This window comes from Eutrema salsugineum, unplaced genomic scaffold (assembly GCF_000478725.1).
Source record: "Eutrema salsugineum unplaced genomic scaffold, Eutsalg1_0 scaffold_12, whole genome shotgun sequence".
NCBI classification, from domain to species: domain Eukaryota; kingdom Viridiplantae; phylum Streptophyta; class Magnoliopsida; order Brassicales; family Brassicaceae; genus Eutrema; species Eutrema salsugineum.
This window is the reverse complement of record NW_006256895.1, coordinates 5912996-5935376: the sequence shown is the minus strand read 5'-3', so window position 1 is coordinate 5935376 and position 22381 is coordinate 5912996. Positions and strand designations below refer to the sequence as shown.

At 36.3% G+C, this 22381-nt stretch overlaps 1 long non-coding RNA gene and 1 other non-coding gene across 2 annotated transcripts; one reads left to right on the top strand and one right to left on the bottom strand.

Annotated features, from left to right (window-relative positions):
• The first annotated feature begins 697 nt into the window (after positions 1–697).
• LOC112089560 lies at positions 698–804 on the top strand. The gene has a single exon (XR_002901196.1). It is a non-coding gene; the product is annotated as a small nucleolar RNA R71 (small nucleolar RNA).
• Positions 805–5683: 4879 nt separating this feature from the next.
• LOC112089246 lies at positions 5684–7320 on the bottom strand. Its single transcript, XR_002900917.1, has 3 exons — positions 6839–7320; positions 6103–6170; positions 5684–5963 (listed from the first exon to the last, which is right to left on the bottom strand). It is a non-coding gene; the product is annotated as an uncharacterized LOC112089246 (long non-coding RNA).
• Positions 7321–22381: the final 15061 nt, after the last annotated feature.

Below are 22381 nucleotides of genomic sequence, written 5' to 3'. Positions count from 1 at the left end.
ACTCAGTTCAAGACACTTGGATTCCATCTTCTGTTGTCCTAATAAGAGCTGTTGGTGAATAACATTGAGATCAGGACTTTGTTGAACAGGTGGTGGACCAAAACCTGGTGGAGGAGCCTTTGGCTGTAAGCTGACTTGATTTGTGAAACTATTCCCTTGATACTGAACCGCTAGTAGCTGAAAACCCTGTTGACCTTGGAAGTGACCTTGGTACTGATTCTGTTGAACAAGGCTTTGAGGAGGGTAGACTTGGTCTTGGGTGTTGGCCATATTGTTGCTCCTATAGGATAAGTTCTGGTGTTTGTTAAAGTTGTTGTACCCATTGAAATTGTTCTGATTCCCAATGAAGTGCAACTCCTCTTGAGGGAAACCCTCTTCATTGATATTGGTAAAGCATCCCTTCTCCTCGCTCAAATAGTTTATAGGCTTTTGAATGGCAACTAGGGCTTTGTCAAGCTTGATATGCAGCGCTTTGATATTCTCTTCCACGCTTTGTTGTGTACTAGAGGCCTCACATCTGTAAGCTTTATCAAAGTCCTCTCCATAGGTGTCTTGGCTCATTGCTAAGTTCTCAACAAATTCCATAGCTGCATTGATTTCTTTTGCCAAGAAATTCCCATTTGATGCTGTGTCCAACTGATTCCTGATCTTGGGAGCAGCTCCTCTATACAAAGTTCTAAGGAAAGAGGCTTTTGAAAAGCCATTACGTGGACACTGATTTGTGTAGCTTCTAAACCTGTCCCAAGCTTCTCCAAAGGTTTCATTAGAAAGCTGAGTGAAGCTTGAAATCTGGTTCCTTAGCTTGGCAGTCCTTGAAGTGGAGAAGAACTTAGAGACAAATTCCTGCTTGCATTGTTCCCAAGTGTGGATTGAACCTGGAGGTAGATTCTTCTCCCACTGATGAGCTTTGTCTCCCAAGCTAAAAGGAAACAGCCTTAGCTTGAAACCATCTTCAGAGACTCCATTTATCTTAGTTAAGTTGCACACCCTATCAAACTGCTCTAGATGATCAAGTGGATCTTCCATGAGGACTCCATGACATTTAGAGTTTTGAACCATGGTGTGGAGTGATGCCTTAACCTCAAAGTTTTTGGCTTCAACCGGTGGAACTTGAATTCCTACACGATGCTGATGTGCATTGGCTTGGTCATTCTCTCCAACATAGACCGGTTGTGTCTGAAGATGTCTGGGTGGGTTTGGGTGGGGCTGTGGTGGATTAACCTGAGGTTGGTCTTGGTTCTGGTTACCCTGAGCTTGTCCCTGATGGACCTGAGCTTGTTGAACCTGAATTCTAATCCCATTACCAGCTCTTTGACCGTGATCAGCTTCTTTAGCCTGATGCTCATTCCCAACTTGCTGATCCATTCCTAACCTTTCCAAGTGAACTGCTCTTTCTCTCTGTCTTCTTGCTTGGCTTCTTGTGATCATAAACCTGAAAACAAAGACAGAACTTGAAAGGTGATCAGTATAACAAAATAAACTTGATCTCAAAAACTATATCAGAAATTAATGCTAACAATCTCCACACAATATGTTAACAACGCCAATTGATAACTAAGAATTTTTTAGGTTCTTAAAGGGTTATCAATCCCTTTGATGTTGCAGCATAAAGTGTATCAATCCAAATGTGTGGTAGTTATGCACTAGTTTATGTGACAAGTTCTCAAGTCAAGTGAGACGAGAAAGATTTCTGGTGACAAGAAACAAGAAAGCATGAAACAAGAAACAAGCAAAGCAAGATGATTAACTACTAAACAAGCAAGCAAACAAACAAGATGATGATAAAGCAAATGATGAAAGATAAACCTCTAGATGTGGTCATTGATTAGGGTGCTTTAGATATTGCTTTATGATGCTAAGAACATAATGCAACACTTGCTACTCTTTAGTCTAGGCTTCTTAATCAGATTAACCCACTCTTATGACAGAAATCCCTTTGCAATCACTTAATCAAGTCTAACAACCATTAGATATAACCAAGCAATCAACAAGCATAATGTACCAAGCCCAATAAGTGACCAAACAATCTCTACAAAGAAATACTGAATCTTATACAGAAAGACATAGCAAGCAATCACATGATCTCAAAATATTTCAACTTAGAACTCTAATCTAGACTAATCCTCTCATGAAGGCATTAACCTCTACACTAATCCATTTTCAAACCAAATCATCATTTGTGAAATATGAATTAATGAGCATTAAGAAACAGTTCTAATATGTTATTCATGCGTTTAACTATCACTCTCATGATGAAAAAGGCATAAACCCTTAAGTTAGCTCTTTCAGGCATTTCATCAAACACTTTTTGTGCATGAAATGCCTATGATCTAGACCCAAGTGATTCTCAAGGATCTAGCTTTAAGAGCAGCTAACTAAGGAAAGGATTTAGATGGTCCTTGGACAGACCGTGTCATTCGAACCGTGTCAAAGATCAAGAGCAGATTCTTCAAGAACAAGGTTGCCATGGCTTGATTTGGACCGTGATGCATGGCCGTGCCTCTTCCTTTCTGGGTTTGGATCATAAGCTGCTTGGTTTGCCACGGCCTTGTCTTGACCGTGTCATGTTGAGCGTGGCAAAGTGTTGAGCATTCGGTGATTGCCACGGCCTGATGACTGGTCGTGGCATCATGGTCGTGTCAAAGGTCTTTAGTGTTTGCCGTGGTCAAGCATGGACCGTGTCTCAAGACCATGTCAATTCCCGAAGGTTGGCACTCAGAAGTAATACCTTTCCACGGTCTGGTGTTGACCGTGGCATTCTCTCCGTCTCAATCGCCGAAGGTTGGCAAAGCATTGCCACGGTCAAGTATGGACCGTGGCATTAGGACCGTGTCAGAGTATGACACTTAGCGTAATTTCAACTCTTAAACGCCTGATTGACATGTCTATTTTCCGCCTTCCGGAACTCACAGCTCACAACTCCAAATGAGACCAAACAAAGTCCACGAGAAATATGACTCATCAAGATCGAAATTTTCTGAAGAAACCTTTGGTGCTCGGTGAGTGGAAGGTTCCCCGGACGGCTCATCTCTGCAGTGCATTGAAACGATCAAAAAGAAGCTCTTGGACCAGTGTTCACTCCGGAGACGGTATCTTGCTGCACATAGCTCCAAACTGGACGACCTCAGATGTTATAGAAAGAAAACTCAAAAACCTTGAATCTTGATGAAGGGCCCCGGCAACTAAATCAGACTGTAAAGGCATCGTCTCACGCAATCTTTGTGACTCATCTAATTTTCTTATCAATGGTTTTAAGAAGGCATCATGATATACATATAGGACATCTTTACCTTATTGTTATCACTCTTTGTTGTCCTAGATGGCCAGTTCATCTTTAGCTGGTACCACACCCTTAACCCAAAACTTTATGTTCTAACCTCCTGCATTCTTTTAAGTCTAAATTGACAGATATCTGCAAAAACGCCGGAGAGGGAGGAACAACATAGTTTTCAGTCACTCAAGAGAAAGACTGAAAGAGACCAGAAGGGAGTGGGTCAGAAATCATATGATGCCTCAGAAAAGCTCATTCTAAAAGGTAAATTTCGTGCTCCCTAAGACTCCAAATCAAAAGGCAGTTTCCCCTTTTCTAAAACGAAAAAAAAAAACAAAAAAAAGAGAAAACGAAAGAAAGGAAAGGAAACTAAAAGCCTAAAAGAGTCTTAGAAGCTGAAAACACTAGAACAAAGGCATTAGGTATTCACTTAAGAAGTTATGGATTACAACCTAGACAAAAATCCAAGTCTGGGGGAACTATAAGGAAAACCTGAAGAAATGAGATCAGAAATCTTGAAGCAAGAAGAATGTGACTGAAACTGTGGGTGCATTTACAGTTCCATCATCTCTTGCTGTTTTGCATAATGTCCTGTCTCTCCAGAAAAAGGTAACCTAAACACATCAAGCCTTACCATTAGAAAGCCTTTTGATACCTAACCTTGAATGCCTTGTTTAATATCCTTTTAATGAGAATCACTGAAACCTTTAATGAATGTTAAGAGCTAGTTGACTGGAAGTTAGTTCTAAGTGTGTGGATTTCGCATGATGGATTAACGGACTAGTTATGTTTGAATTTTGGTGACAATTTTCTAGATTTGATCTGATTGATGCATTGTCCATAATTAATGTCTAGAAGTATGGTTGCTGATAATTTTGAGTTCCCTCTCATTTTTGTTGAATAATATTTTTCCATATTTGATCTTGTTTTGTTTGAGGACAAACAAAGGCTTAAGTCTCCGGGAGTTGATAACACCCGATTTTGACCGCTTTTCACCATTAATTAACTCTCGCTCTCATGCCAGAACAAGATCATGCTTTGTAGATCGGAATCCATCTCGACCTACGTATTCTCCGTAGGTAGCTTTCGTCTCCTACGACGGTGACGTCCATAAGATCTAGTTCAGGCAACCCAGATACAAGACTCTTGTGGCTTGGATTAAACCTAGGATCAGATTCTGGGTGATCAATCCAGAATTACCGCTTTGAGATTTGGATGAATGGGAGAATCATGTTAAAAATTGAAATCCTCTTCCTAAAAACCTAGATGTCATTCGGACATGGGGTCCCTTCGGTTTAGGTTACTCATGTCCAAGTTGGGAACACTTCAGCGCGGGGGGGGGGGAATATCTTACAGAGATGTGAGTAATACGACCTGTATATCTGTATATATTATTATACTCTGTTTTGGTAATTTAAAATAGCAATTGATAAGAGAGTTATTGGTCTGCGTTTAGATTAAGCGATCGTTTTGATTGTATATATATTGTAAGGTTTCATCTCAATAAGACACACAGAAAATTCACCATCGTTGTGCTCATTCTCTCACAAGATTCCGTGCAACCATATCTTATCCTTTGCACAGTAGGGTTTCACGAATACGAGGAAGCACTTACAGAGTGGTTTGCTACTCGCGATGAAGCCTTCTAAAGATGAATGTGTATGAAAATTTCCTCAAAAAATATCAAACAAAAGACGTAATCATTGTAAAAATTTTTTGTATGAATTGCATATCTGAATTCAAAATAGATTAAATTGTTTTGAGATTCGATTATTTTGCATATTCAAATTCAAGTCATATTAAATTAAGCTTTTCAAATCTAATCACAACTATGTAGGTTATACCTAAAACCTGTTAAATTATTTTCATCTCTTGAATTAATAAAAAATATCAACCAAAATACTTTATAAATATCTCATCCCGTCCAAAGTGATTGTTACTACTTAGTTCGTTTTAAAATATGCACTACATAATAGTCATAAGTATGCACGTTAAAATATACTGTTTAAAATCTAGGTTGAGTATTTTCGATAAGCCTTTCCATTGAATTTGAGCTGTAATTCCTCGTAAATATTGTTGGTATTAGCAGGCGGATGCAGGTGTCCCGGTATGGGGTTTATAATAAAACCTAAATAAATATTTTTTAATATATTAATTTAATAACCTAAATAAATATGATTTAATATATTATTTTAATAACTTTATAGAAAAATTGTCTCTTATTATAAAAGAAATATGTTTTTTATTCAAAATGCTCTCCCTCATAAAAAAAAAATTCTATATCAGAGAGATTATTCCAGGACTACTGATTTTATTAAAGTAGTAACCGATGGTATATGATAATTGATTTCTAACAAAATATATCCACAAATTAAATGGCAATCAGACACATCATTTTTTTTTTGTATTCTTCACATTATTTAACCACAATTGTATCGAAAAATGCCTAAGTTAAAGATATTTGATTTGTCGCTTTGAGAAGACTCGAAGTACATACCCATTCCTCTCAACATTTAAAAACATACCACTCTCTTCTCCACTTGTTTCAACTTTGTTCTTCTCCAGTGGCTCTCTCCTCTCTAAATTTCTCTGTTTTATTCTTTCTCCTCTTCACTCCTTCCATTTTCTCCTCTTCACTCCTTCCATTTTCTCCTCTTCACTCCTTCCATTTGCTCGTACACTCATTTAACAGCTTTTTTAAAAGAATAAAAACACATTAAATAATCATTTATTATCAAAAATCTTTTATTAAAAATATAAATATAAAAAAATCTTAAATATTTGGAGAAACTAGAAATAATTTAATTAAAATTATTCTTAAAAATAATTACAAAATGCGCCTTTGACTCCCGAACATAACACCACAACAACTGCCACAAGTACTACTCTTTGATCTCACCTGAAAAAGAAGAGAGGGATTAGTATTCGGGAAAAAATACTTAGTGAGGGTGTGTTCTTAGAACACACAAGATTATTTGACATATTATTTAAAATAAGCAATAATGTATATACATAATATAGACATCAAACTCAAGCAACAATCAACCTAGAATAACTAATATTATTATATAATATATATGATTCTAATATTAATAAATAAATCCAATCATTTAACCATTCCAATCAATCAACCTAGAGATTCTCTAACACATTCCCAAAGAACTTCCGTCAATGGTACTCATTTCTGCTACCACCCGTTCTGGGCTTGACAAGTTACCGGTGCCACCACCCTCAACAGAGTTGACTATGGCTCGTCAGCCATTTCTCGATCACTACAGCTTCACAATATTCAGTCCTTCACTGTAGGCCGTCAAACAATTTATCAATCACTACAACTTCACAATCTCAGTTTTTCGTTGTAGGCCGTCAAACAATATTGTAACCAAATAAATTTTATTGTTATCATATTCCTGTACTTCTCATTATTAATTATCAACAATAACCAATCAATAACACATATCAAACACCATTATCAAATACCCATCATCAATCATGTTTACTACACTAAGCATACACACATTACTAAATCAACTAATATATCTTAGAAATCTACAAATTTGTCCTCACCTTTGCCATTTGAAGAAGATTAGCAAACTCAGTTCACATTCGGATAGATTTGATATGTGGCAGAAAAATGGTCATAACTTTCTGGTCACAGCTCGGAATAGATATCTGAAGACTGATATGGAAAGATGGGTTAAAGATCTTCACGCCGGTATGTAGATCGTCCTCTGGAACTTCCTAGATCGCCGGCAAAACGCATCGCAATTTGGCTGCTCGCGGATCGGATCTGCACAGGTATGACTCGGGAAAACACTCATGACTTTCAAACCGTAGCTCCAAATAATAAACGGCTTTGGGCTATAGCTAGATATAAGGGTCAGGAACATTCGAACCAATTTTTAGGTCGATCCAATTTTGTTTGACTGTTCGTTTCTCTTCTGCGCCATGACTGGTCTGATCTATCTTCTAGTGCCTGCAATGGCTTCTCCTTCGAGGTGTTTGATGGTGGATGATCGAAAATGATTTCAACAGGGCTTCGCAGCAGAAACTCTCTCCCTTCTGCACTATCACGAGCTCACACCTATTTATAAAGTAAAAAAAGAGAACCCTATGTCTGCTCACAGAAAGTCAGAATTGCCCTTATTGATCCGATTGGGCTTCTAACATTGGGTTTTCCTTCTCCTTATATCAGGGCCACGAAAATTAGGCTCTAGAGGCTTCAGAAACTCTTAACAATTAGCTTAAATACTTTCTTTCACTCTTGGGCTTTGCAAGCTATGGATTTCTTTTTCAATAAGCTATGATTATGGTTTTTTCGGCGACAAGTTTTATGGTTAACACTTTAGGGTTTTGATCAAAAAAATAGTTCTAAGGATTCACGAAAGCTAGCAGACGCTAGAGCTTACTTGAGCGCCGCTCTCACCAACAAAAAATACTTGCTTCGATGGTCTTGAATCTACCTCTGGTCCACTAAAGACGAAGCTCGTGACCTCCTTCACGACCACTTGCAAACACGTAAGCAACTCTCTGTCTGCTCTTCCGAAACAGAGAAAAGCCAACGGTAGCAACAAGACTAAAAACCGCTGGTTACTTGGGTTTCCCGACTAGGTCTCTCAAAAAGATCGCAGGTTTTTAGAGGATTCCAGTGACGGGTATGACGAGTACGACCCGATTTTAGAAGATTCTCTCAAAAAGAATGTTTCCAAGGCTGCAACATTGTTTCAAAGTTGCCTATGCCGGGACAATTCTAAGTTATAACAGCACAGTCACGAGATAGTCCGAACGAAGACACCGGGATCTCGATTCAGAACTACTCCATCCTTGCAACAGAGGATCTATTTAACAGCTCCAATAGAGTTAAAAGCTTTTTGGGACGCCCATGGAGAGAATATTCAAGAACAGTTCTAATGGAGTCATTTATTGACGGTTTTGGTTGGACCAAATGGAACGGTGGGTAAGAAATTGATAGTCTTTATTATGGAGAGTATAATAATAACGGATCGGGTTCTGAAACGGGTAAGCGGGTCAACTGGTCGGGTTACCACATTATGGATTATGAAGATGCGTTTAACTTCACGGCAACGGAGTTTATCATCGGCGATAGTGGGTTGGGCATTACTTCATTCCCGTATGATAATTGGATTTAACACAATTCTTGATACAAATTCGTCTTCATATAAAAATCTAATTTTTATATAACAAAATAATAGAAATAACTGTGCGCTTTGAGTTATTTCTAAAACAGGTGTATTAGTTATCTAGGGTGGCAAAATATATATTTTCTTATAATGTGTCTTAGCCGTCTTCTTGGCTTTATATGAGTCTAAGAACATCTCCATCCATGATCTTGCAGGGGGTTCTTAGACCCCCTCCAACCATAGTCTATAATGAGGGATTCTAATCTTATATTCTAATAATTTGTTCACTTTAATGCACTAGAACATCTTTTAAATTTTTTCATTGTTTTAGTGTCCAGTAGTGGAATCTTAAGAAAGCTCTAAAAAAATTTTGCTTGCTCGATCACTTGCTCGACTTTGCTTTGTTTGCTCGATCATATGTCGATAATTGACTCTTACGTTTGCTTGCTCGATCAATTGCACGCCACCACTTGTATATAGACCAAAAGCCGCCGATTTGTAGAAGTAAAGTCGATCATCAATAAGAAAATTGCTCGCCGCCGTTTTGAAGAAGTAAAGCCGCCGCCGATTTGTAAAAGTAAAGCCGCCGATTTGCTCGATCATTTGCTCGCCGCCGAGTTGTAGAAGTAAAGCCGCAGTCTCGGAAAATTGGAGAGGAGCAGAAGACGACGCCTACGATGAATGGACAGGACTCGCCGCCGGAAATATCGAAGGAGGAGATATCGAAGGAAAGCATCAGAGATATCGAAGAAGGAGATATCGGACAAAATGAATTCTCTTATGCAAAGACTCTAAAACATGTAGAGGGTTTCAATAAAAAACAAAATAAAAACAAAAACCCAATGACCAATCACCATTTGACACGTTAGGGTCTCTAGTGAGGCTCTGCAGATCACTAAATTTGACCTGGTTCTCCTAATATTAGCCATTAAATATTTTTTTTCACATAAAACTCAAACTAGAACCCCTCCTCATCCTGCTGTTGGAGGTGTTCTTAGTATTAAAGTGGCATTTAAAATAAATCAAAAAGGTTAAAATCTTTAAGAACCGCTGCTTAGATTTCTAAAATAAGAACCTCTCCTTAAGAGTTTTTAAAGACACTTGTCCTTGTTTTATTGGTGTATGTTTTAAAAGTTTTTCTGGGCCAATGATAGATGGAAATTAGAGAGAGACATAAAATTAGAGAGAGAAAGAGACAGAAAATTTATTATTTTAAAAATCTTAAGAACCCTATGAGAAAATGAGGGATGAAGATGCTTTTATGTGTGCCTGTCTTTTGATACGTCACACCCATTAAAAATAAAAAAGTTGACAAGTTATGTTAATGTCAGTTACATTTATGAAGACGGTGAGGTTGGCATGGGCATTATGGTCCACAATTCGGATTGGGGTCGAGTCCTCCGTGTAGAGAGGTCTAGACCCAAATAGGATCGAAGGAAGTATTTGGTCAGGGTCTTGTCAGGTTCAGGTCGGTTCTATGATTGAAAGAAATTTCAATTCACAAATCGAAGAACCTGAAAAACCTAGAAAATAATAATTATTATTCGGGTTTCATAAAAATTACTTAAATAACCAAAAAAACCTATTATCTGAAATAAACCAAGATATCAAACACAATACAAGTTGAAATCCAAATTCTAAGTTCCTGAATGTGACATCCCAAGTTTAAGTTTATGTTCATTTTTTTTCCAGCAGCCCAACACTTAAAAACATCTCTCTAATTTTCGGCCCAACTATCTAAGTTCAGCACAAAAACTATAAGGAAAGTCCTAAGTGTGAGTAAGGGTAATTTGGTTATTTTTTCTTCATCCTAGACCTAATGAGCTTGACTCACTCCCTATATAAAGGCCAGCCACATTCTTTTGAGAGACACAGAGTTAATGCAATGAAATTCTATAAACACCTCTGCAGCATCAATTTAATATTTGTCTGAGTGAGGGTTTTGCTGTGTCATTTGCCAGCAACTCAGATCGAGCTGATCTTCATACCTCTGGAAACATATAGCTGCAAGGAATCCATAGCGATTTGCAGATCCTAGGTAAGTTCCGTTTTTACGTGAGCTGAAAGTTAGCGAAAAATCATTTATTTTGGTAAATTTGATATTTCCAGTTTTGTAGAGCTAACTTGAGAGAGGTTTTGCCATCGATCCAGAAGGACCCAGATAGCGATCCACATACTAATCTGTAGATCTCGGATTCTTATTTCCAGATCAACTTTCAGATTCAGATTCTGAGATAACCTTCAAATGTTATTGATGTTCCTTTCCGGCTAAGAAACCTCCCTCTTCTGAAAAAGGAAAACCATTTATGGCGATCCATTTATGGGAAGCCATTTATGATGATCTAATTAAGAAAATTCATTTATGTTGATTGATTTTAGGAAAGTAAAATTATGAAAACTTCTATTTTTAGAAAATTTCTATTTTTGAAAAGTTCTTATTTTTGGAAATTTATATTTTTGAAAAGTTATATTTCTGGAGACTTCATTTTTATTTCTAGTTCTTTCTTTTTCCATTTTTAGTTCTAAAGTCACACATCAACTTCAGGATGGGGCGCAATGCAACAAAGATTAAGACACGATCCGCTGGTTTGAGACACACCATGTGGGCAGTTGTTTTGAGTATTCATTTAATACTGTATTTAATTTATTAATACGCGTAAGGTGTTTAGTACATTGAATGAATGTGTGATGATAGGCGGTACTTGCGTTTTTGTTGCCTAAGTAGTTGATCATGTGCATCATTTATAATTGGTTATTCATTTCTATTTATATTATGAATTAAAAATTAATATGTGAATTTATTAAGATGGAAATAAGTAATGTTTGAAAAGTCATAATAATTAAGATGGAAGCTAGTGAGGAATGATAGTAATTAATCAGTATAGATGGAATGTGACTGTATGATTGTTTCTAACAGCCTACCACAAGGGACTGAACATTATGGACTTGTACTGATCGAGAATGGGCTGAACATTATGAAGTTGTAGTGATCGAGAAATGGCTGACGAGCCATAGTTAATCCATGTTGAGGGTGGTGGCACTGGTAACTTGTCAAGACTGGAATGGATGGTGGCAGAGAATGAATATCTGGAACATGAGGGTCTTGGAGAATGTGTTAATGTGAAGAGTCGGTCTTGTTTGAGTTCTGCATGATATTACCCAGCTGTGGCCGTCAAACCCTGTGTGGGTGATGGCAAAGGATTGTTGTTAAGTCATTTATGGGTGGTGGCAGAGAATGAGCACCTTGGATGTGGTTCCTCAGGAACGTGAAGAGTCAGTTTTTGAGTGAATTAATATAGCATTCGAATTTATTTATTAAAAATATAAATTTTTTTTTTGGCTAGCATATTATGTTTTTAATAAATAAAATATCGTATTATGAATCTCGTGGGTACTCATGCCGCTGAGTAACTATGTTACTCACCCCCTTTTTCCTTCCTTTTCTAGATAAGGTTTAAAGACGGATTAGAGTGCAAGTCAAGCTATTCGGTAGAAATTTTCCGGGATTAGGGTGTCTCACTCAAAATAGAAAGTATGACAAAGTACAAGACACAAACACATAGACTCCACAACAAAATATTCAACATCAAGATCAGTTCCAAATCTAAATCCAAAAAACTGAAAACAAAAGACAAGGAAGAACATCAATAATCATGAATCTCATTCGGGCTTCCTTTCAAACTCAGTTCTAAGTCTTCTTGCCTGTATACAACAGGAGAGACAATATTTACTGACTTACTATCTTTTGACACTTCTACAACGACAAACAATCAAACTCAATTCAACCTTTAGTATAGTAAACTATACACCTCTAGTATAATCAACTATATACATCTATTATAAACAACTATACACACACCTCTAGTATAGTCAACTACAAACTATACACCTACTAGCCAGACAATCAAACACAATGACAAAGAAAAACAATCAAACACAATTCAAACTAATCAAGTAAGTTATTAGAACCAAACAAGTAAATTACGTTTCTAAACAATCAAACACAATTCATAAAAAATTGTGAAGGAAAAAAACATTACCTGATAAGTTATAACCAAAACTTCAGTTTTCAAAGCTGTCTTGAGATTCAAAATTTTCAAACTCTGAGAAGTGAAAACAATTCAGAGAGCAGAACCAAAATATATAAGGTATAACATAAACTTAAAAGCACATTTCAAAATTTCAGCTTTTTAATATACCCAAAATTTAAAAAAATTTAATCGAAGGAAACTCAAATGACAAAACTAAAATCAATCCTTAAGAGTTAAGACACATACTGCTCAAAAGTCAAGACACCAGTGGCGGAACTAGAAATTTTTTCTATTAGAGGCAAAAATAATAGGAGTATATATATATTGTTTAGTGTGGGAGCAATTATTATTATTGTTAGCAATTTAGAGTAATCAGATTTTTTTATTGGGGGAAGTTGCCCCAATCTCCTTATACATGCCTCCACCACTAGACACAAACTACTCAAGGATCAAGACAGAGATAACTTCAGCGTCATGAGAAAGTCTTAGAGAATACGGAAGACGATAAATATTACTTGGTATAATCTGAAAACAGACACCACTACAAGAAAACAAAGCTAATTTTGACTTTGATATTTTTTTCATTTGACTAAAATCTGTCCGAAATTTGAATTTGACCAAACATATCGTTTATATTTGGTCAAACTTTTTTGACCATTTTATTTCTGTTCACAAATTGGGTCAAATATTAGTCAATAATTTACGACAACCTTTCTCCAACGAACATTAGTCAAAATTTATTAACCAATTATCGACGAATAATAGAGCCCTTTATATTTGGTAAAACCTTTTTGTGACAATTGACAAACTCAAATATTAGTTGATATTTTATGACAAGTTATATTGGATGACAATTAATCGAATTTACTGACCAATTATTGACGAATAATAGAGCCGTTTATAACTATTTGTAGGTGTTTCATATTGGTCAAAAATTTGTTGGATATATTCGACTAAATTTAAACAATTCTATATTTGGTGATTATTGGTCAAACACTTTTGACAATATTTTTCTGATGAAAAATGGTCAAAATTACTGACGAGTTTTCCACAAAAAAGAGAGCCTCTTTTTTACCCCCCATGCCGCCAGAAGAAAGGGCCATGGGGGATCCTATCAACTTGTTCCAACCCACGAAAATAAGCTCATGGGCTTTGGGTTTAAAATTGTGTCAAACCTAAATACCCAAGAAACACTAGCTCTCCTTGACGACCAGTCAAAATCAGTCAATTTTTTTAAAAAAAATATATCTCCCATTCTCCTCAATATCTAAATGTAGAAACAAAAAAACCCATCAAAAATGTCTTCTAGTTATCATAATTCTCGAGAATGGATGTATAGACATCGAGATCCAGAAACCGGCAATGTTACAAAAGAGTTTGGAGAAGTGCTTACCGAATTTATACGAGTTGCTACAACTCGTGACTTATCATTAGAATCTGGTAAGATCATTTTTCCTCGTACTTGTTGCAATAATAGAAAATTTTGAGAGGTGTCAGAAGTATGGAATGGAATCACATATATAATAGAGGGTTTATGCTGAATTATTATGTATGGTTTTTGCATGAGGAAGATTCATATACTTTACCTATTACTAGTGCATACATGGGTGAAAGTAGTGGATATATGGCAAAAAGTAGTGAATATATGGGGAAAGGTCTGAACAACCTAGGGAAAACGTTGATACTTTTGAGATGGTTACTGATTCGTTTAGGGAAAATAGTCCAACTGATCATGGAGCAGATGGAGGAGATGGGGAAGCTGCACACACCACAGGCTCCAAGTCTTATGCAACGGGTTTTGAGGAAATGGTATTATCTAATTTGATTATTTGATAATCTTCATTCTTGTCTAACGTCATTAGTAAAACACCTAGTAATTTTGCCATAATTTGTAGACAAAGGAAGCTGGAGAGCCTCCAAAAATAGTGGCTTTTATTAGTGAAACACACAAAAGCAAAAAAAAACAAAGGCGTTTGTGGACAAAAAGGCAGACGGAATTGTCGAGTAACTTTGCCATCATCTTATATATAAACTTGCTCAACTTTCTCCATATACTTGACACATCAGTATTGGAAAGGCTGACACGTGTCACTTAAATTTTAATTATTAAATTTTAATATTAAATTTTAAAACACTTAAACAATATGAAAAGTTTGTTTTATTAATTAACTATTAACTAACATTTATATTAATATTAAACAAAAAATTATGTTATAACTAATTACAAATATTGATAAATATGTATTTAGTTTTTATATAACTGTAGATTACTTAATAATATTCAAGATGTATTTTAAATTTATTTTTTAAGATTATTTATAATAAATACTAACAAGTAACAAATGAAATGATGATTATATTAATTTTAATTTTTTTATTAATTGACTATTAATTAATATTTGTGGAAATGTTAAACAAAAATTTATGTTATAACTAATTTAAAATATTGAATAATATTTATTAATTTTAATATAATTTTAAATTATTAAACTTTATTCAATATGTATTTTAAATTAATATTTTATTTTTTTATAAGAAAATATTAACAAGTAATTAAGTAACAAATAATGATTGTATTAACTTTTATAAAAATATTAAAAAAAATTTTGAAAAAATTGAAAAGAAAAACCTCCACCTAACAAAGGAAGCTGAAGAACCTCCAAAAAGAGTGGCTTTTATAAGTGAAAGCAAAAAACCAAAGGCGTTTGTGGACAAAAGATTGAGGGAATTGTCGAAACGTTGTTAGAGATAGACCAAAATTTACTTTCACAGGAGACACAAGATAAATCAGTAGAGTCTCACTCTCTCTCTCTCAAACCGAACTGAACTTGCTGTTTTTGAAGGTAACTACTACTATTCTTTTCTAACATTTCGGACTGATAAATTTTCCTCTTTGTGTTCTTATTGATAATGTTTACGTGTTTTGTTCAGCATATTTGATTTATTTTTAACTTCAAGGAGGTCCCACTTGTTAAAAGGAGGTCGTTTTGGTCTCGGATCTCTTCAAGGCTTTGACATTTCTTCTGCTGACACTTCTATAGTAAAAACTCTATAAATTAATAATGTTACGATTTTAATATTTTATTAATTTATAAAGTTATTAATTTATTAATTTTATATAATTTTTTAATTATTTTCTTATTAACTTTAAAAGAATTTTTTAAGAGATTATATTTTTTTTTAAAAAAAATGTTTCTAAAATTAAAAATGAATTACAACAAAAATATAATTTAAAATGAATAAAAAAATATCACTCAACTCCTATTTTAGTAAGAGGAGTAGTGTACATTTATAGTAATTATTAATGAGACCATATATTTACATAAGAGTTTTGTTTAAATTATTATTTTATTATCTTATTGAATTGTGTCATATTTTGAACTGACTCAACTCAACTCAGGAGCATGAAAAATTATTAATTTATAATATTTATTAATTTATCGAATATTAATTTATATAGTTTCTACTATAGATGAGAACTGAAGAAAGAGTTGCTAACCCGTAAAAATTAAAAGTTGCTGAGATGGAGAAGTCCTTGGCTGAGGAGGCGAAAGTATCAAGCTAAACGGGCAAAAAAGCTCAACCTTTTTGAGAATATATTATTCAAGCAATTTCCAGATTTAGTTACTCAATCTGATGATAATTCTGATGCTGAGGAATAGTGTATGTTTCTTGTGTGTTTTTGGATGGGTAATTTTTTTTTATATAAAAAAGTTTTCATATATTTATTTTATTTCGCCTATTTTAATTTTAAATCAAATTTTCATAAATTTGGAGCTATTTTCTATTGTAATTTTTATTTTTTGATAATTTATTTCCTTTATTTCTTTGGTAAAAATTTGAAAACAAGTTTTCCAAAATAGGTTAAACTGTTTAACCCAGTTTTGACCGAACCATTTTGACCATGTGATTAGTCAAACGTTTGACAACTTTCTCGTCAAAATTTGTATTGTTTTTGTCTAAGTAACCTGAAAGAATTTTGAAACTACAAATATAAAATATTCATAATAAAAAATACTTAAAACTAATTAAAACTTTTGAAATAGCATAAGAAATCATTAATGAAATGGGTAAAAATACGGTGTTATCACTGATGCTGATAGAGTTATAGGTCACAGATGAAGTTTTAAATGTCTAAACACTAGTTTCTTGCAAGCGCACAGCTGTGCGGTGTAGTTCTTAGTAAATGTAATAATCAACTCAGGGGGTTTTTATAGGGTTTTTTTGGTGTCACAAAAAAAAAAAGTAAAACAAAAATAAGAATATTCCTACACCTAATTGATATGGGCTTAAAAATAAAAGAAAAACTGGGCTGACAAAGATATCTAGGGGATACTCGATTAATGTAAGGTTTTCAAGCTCATAGGGGGGGGGTTTATTTAACCGACTCCCAAATTTCCTTATGGATATTTAAGTAACTTATAATTAGCCTATGATTGTATGTCAACTCAATTTCTAAGTATCTGCATGGAATTAGAATACACTAATATGACTAGCCAAATGTCGTCACCCTAACCAACTAATAACTCAAACTCGACCAGTAGCTTTCGTCTCCGGCCGTGAGTAAGATCATGCATTAACTAAACTTAAGATCATGCTCACATCTTCTCTATAGGTTGTTTTCATTTCTTACAACAACTATGTTCTTTTGAAGCTATTTATGGTAATCTGATACATCACTGTTGTGGCTCTGATTAAACCTAGGTTCAGAGATTAATTCATGACTCTAATCCCATGCATTAAATACAACTTAGAAGAGATTCTTTGACTAAGAAAATAACAATACTAATCGAACATGTTGATCCCCATCGATGGATCTTCTAAACCCAACTACTAAACTACTTTAACACAATGCAAGAAACACAAATGCATAATGGATAAATGCATAACTGAAATAGATAGATACAAAAAAGGAAAACATGGGTTAAAGGGAAGAATTCCTATCTCCCAGACCTAAACCTAAGAAATAAAAGTTTGGTGCGTCAAAAACTCATTACAAGAGTACACACCCAAAATAGGACTGCTTAAACAACTAACTATAGGAATTCAAGTCTGTTAGGTCGTCCTTATGGCTTTCTTTGAAGAGAATTAAGAAATGGGCTTGATGTTGGGCCTCAGGGCCGAGATGGGTTTTGTCGCGGGTGAGAGTCTTCCGGGACTGGTGGAGTGAATGTCCACTGGGTGAGAGGCGTGAGGTGCAGCCAAACAGGTGTTTGCGGCAGATCAGCTAAATGTCAGGCTGGTTGACGAGACATCTTCATCTTCATGTATCTTTTGATTGAACCGTTAGATAGTCCTCACGTCAAGTGCAATCGAAAGTCAGCTAGGTCCTCTGGAAATTTTCCAAATTTGAGCTGGATCACACAGTGAGAAGATCTTAGTTTTTTTTTATAAAAATAATTAAAACTAATTAAAACCATTGAAATAGCATAAGAAATGCTGATTGAAAATCGGTAAAAATATAGTGTTATCAATGACAAGCCCGAATTTCAAAGGGAGATGGCATTCACCATTGACGATCCAAGAAGCTTTACACCGCTCCACTGATTTCGTAGTGAATGAAGCAGAGATGGAGAATATAGACGAACAATATGAATCCACGAAAGCAGCAATTCGAAATTCTTTAAGGACGCAACAAAAGAATGCACGAAACAGTAAGTATGTGCACCAAGAAGGACCCAAGTTATAAGGAGCCCATAACTACCAGGTAGGAGCAAGCTAAGGAAAAATATCATGGAATACTTGGATACAAAATCCAAGGACCTACGACGAGAAGGCATATTACGAGCATCATCAATGTTACAGGCGACTGGAGAGCTCAGTGAAACGATAGCTGCCAAAGACCACGAGGATGAAAAACTAGAAGACCAAGGCAAACGACCTACACCGCCAAACCAGGGGAAAGATCACCAAGGCGAGGTCCCAAACTGAAGAAGGAAGAGTATTGGGACCCATGCGATGGCCCCCGAAGAAGGATCAACATGATAATGGGCGGGTCGCAATATTGTCTCGACACGATATCGTCAATAAAAGCTTTTCAGCAAAAGGCAGATGCTAGCATCAAAAGTTCGGAGAAGCAAAAGGCATATGCTAGCATTAACAGTTCAGAGCCTACACACTATCCAAACACCTCCATCTCATTCTCAAAAAACAAAACAGTTGAAATCGATGCGCCACACAGCAATCGAACTCACAATCAGAGATCATGACGTTGCCAGAGTATTAATAAATACAGGAAACTCAGTGAAATTCATAGAAGAATGAAGATTGATTTGTCTGAAGTAACTACTAATCTGAAGCTATTGACAGGATTCTCACGTGAGACAATGATGACGATCGACACAATTAGACTTCTCATGTACGCAGGTGGAGTGACAAAGATCGTAAAGTTTTTTTTTTTATGTCGCGGATTATGTAGCGAATCGATATTGTCAATGAAGGGTTCAGCTGGTCTACAACTTCTGCGTCTGGTCCTTTATCTATGTGACATAAACCTGAAAACTCAAAGACAGAACTGAAGAGTCTTATCATTAAAACAAAAGAAAACACTTGACCTCAAGACTAAACCAAAGACTAATGCTAAATCCAAAATTTGGCAACGGCGCCAATTGATAAACAAGAGTTTATTGGACTCTTAGGGTATCAATCCCTTTATCTGTTGTAGCATAAAGGGTGTCAATCCAACAATGTGGTTTACTTCTTTAAATTATCAGGTGTTATCTTAATACAAGCAATTCAAAGAAGGTTTGTTGTGTAACAAGTAACAAATGAAAGCTACACAAGGCTAAAACAAGATTGAGCAAGTTATTAAAGACAAACTAAAGCAAGTAAATAGCAAGATGATTATTAATGTAAGATGATGAAACATAGAGTTCTAGACATGATCATTAGCTATGGTACATCTGGGTCTAATCAAGGAGTTAATGACAATGCTGATTAATGATCTCTGCAGTTTAGGATTCATTTGAAGTTTCAATCTTTCTCAAGCATCATTAGAGACACAATGAAAGAAATGCATTAAACACCATTTCTAATGTACTATCTATGCTCAAAACAACATTCCCATGTGAATCAAACAACAGACTCTTGACTTAGCTGACTTTGGCATTTCATCAAACACCTTTTGTGTGGATGAAATGCCAAAAATCTGGGTTTAAGTGATTATCAGAAACCCAGCATTAAGATTATCTAAGCAAGACAGAAATACATAGATCTAGCCCTAAACAACCTTGATCAAATCCCTAAGGCCCCTAACCTAACCCTAACGAGGTGACTAATCACTAATCATGATTAACTCGCTGATTCCTTTGCAAGAGGAGTATTTAAACATGATTAGTTGATAAGAATAGATAGATGATGGAAAGATAATGATGAAAAGATGATTCAAACTTTTAAACTATCTTGGATTAAACAGAAAATGGGAGATATTTCTCTCAAAAGGAGTCTTACACAAAAAAGGCAAAAAAGTTTCAGGGAATGAAAGGTGAGTCTTGGGATAAAACCCTAAAAACTATTCAAAGGAATCTGGTTCGGACCGGGTCAGCCCATGAAAAACTGGGTACTGAACCGGTTCAGTTGAGTCATTAGGCAAGTGTTTGTTCTTGCGGACCAGATCCTTGCTTCTTCCGCCGCACTCCTATGTCGGTTTCATTTGCGAATGTTTGTGCGATTCAGGTCGTCCTTCTTTCCCACTCGCACCTATTAACTCGCAGCCTGGAGAAAGCAAGTGTGCGAGATGGTACATCTCATCTCCAAGTCGCACAGCCATGTCGGTTTCATTTGTGAATGTTTATGCGACATGGTTTGCTCTCTTTCTCACTCACACTCCCAAGTTGCACAGCCTTGTGGACTTAGCAAAATTTAAGCCTTGGAAGTCTCTACCCTGCTCCGAGTCGCCTTACCCTCACCATTAAAGTCGCAGGTTGCACCCAGAGTTTAAACATTCACTGCTGCGAGTTAACCAAGTCGCAGCTTTTTTCATTTTCGAGGACCAAAATTTTCCAAATGGCTCGGGAAAAACTCCAGAGAGAAGTCAGCTCAATTTTCCATAACGTTTAAGAAGAGCTCGGGTACATCCGGGGTGATCAAGGCCTTCCTGTAAACGGGTTTCTGCATCGGCTCGAGAAGCTTTGGTTTCTTGCTGCGAGACACGTCTGTCCCCCGTTTACGATATCTTCGAGCTCGGTGGTCCAAATGACGTGATCCCAATCGTTCTGAAAAGATGACTCATTGCTTGCGAATAATGATCCGAGGTGATCAAGGCCTTCCGAATGTTGATCAGGCCCTGTAAACTGAATCGGAAGGTAAGGGACTTGTCCTGAGTGATCTTTGAGGCACATCAAATCGGTTCGGAAAGGATGCGAGACAAGTTCGTCTTCTGTTAGCTATATCTTTCAGCTCACTGCTCCAATTTTATTGACTCCAACTGTTCGCGAACCTTGACTCAATGCTCTTGAACTTTCATGCAGACTTCAGAAGCTGAATTGGACGGGAAGACTTTCCAGTAACGCAATCTTTGAGGCATACTAAAACAGGAGATTTTTGGCTGAGGATTAGGCATGCGGTACGCGTTTTGGCCGAGGAATAATTCCTGCGTTATGGCTTTTGTCCCATAAAACACTGCCTGCAGTACATGGTTTTGCCGAGAGACTTCAAAACACCATTTTCACCATTTTTGATCTTTCTTTCACACATTTCTTCACTGGGTTTCACCTTTTCCACTCCAAGTGACCTCCGAAGCACCTAATAGACACTCCAAACATTCAAGACTCTCTTGGACCTAATGCAAAGCCCTAAAACTATAAAACAAAGGTAAAACACAATGAACCTATCTTAAATACATGCATGAGACTCTATTCGTGGACTAAAAAATGCACCCTAAACAAGCACAGATAGGAATATATCAGTAGCTGTATTTCCCGCGTTACCTAGCTGTCTAGCGCCTAAGCAAAGAGTAAGTGGATCGGTTAAGTTTGATCTGGTCGCAGCTGGAGTTTGTTTGTCGAGAGGGTGCAGCAATGGTGATGCTCTGGTCACCGCTGGAGTTTGTTCTCTGAAGGGGTCCAGAAATGTTGATGCCCTTCCGGAAGTGAAGAAATCGAAGTGTCTTCTCACCCCATCAGTTAGATCAGAAATCCAGTCTCTCTGGATCGAATACCGCCTCTCTGTCGTCATCACGTCGAACCGCTCTGTGATTGCTTCGTTCCTTTTATTTTGCTCCTCCATCTTCTTCATTAGCGCGACTAGCATACTTTTCACCTCGTCCTGGGTTTCAGTGCTCGTCATTGTGTTCGACGGTGGAGCGTCTTTTTCGTGTTGTTGTTGTTGTAGTCGTTAGAAGTGTTGTTTGACATGTTCTTCGAATGTTAGGGTCTTGTCGATTTTTGAGTCTGAAAACTTCTTATCCCCATAGACGATACCAAATTGTTTGAGCCAAAACTCGCACAATCAGAATTTGTTAAGAAAATAAAAGGGATCTGAAGTTTTTATTACTGGAAAAGTTTAATCACAACAACACAAGATCGAAAAAGGTTTTTATTACTTTAAAACTTCTTATCCCCATCTCCCCTCTGAATTCAACTCGACCCACTTCTTTTCCCAATGCGGCTCGGCCGAACCGAACCACACCCTAGTTCGTTTAGGTTATTTTTCTTGGCTCGGCCGGTTCAGATTAACCCCTTGTTGAGCCCGGTTTGTCTACTACGACCAAGCTTAGTGAAACCCATTTCGGATACTTTGTCAATTTTTGGGAGTGAAACTCAAAGGGTGGAATCCGACCCCAACAACCCTTGTTGTTCTCATCTGATTCCAAACCCACGGCAATACACTAGTGAACTAACCCATTTTGAACTGAATTTGCCTCCAAACTCTTGCACTCTAGCTCCAGAAATGAACAATTACTCACCAAAGGGTTGTGAGAATTCAACCATGCAAGGATC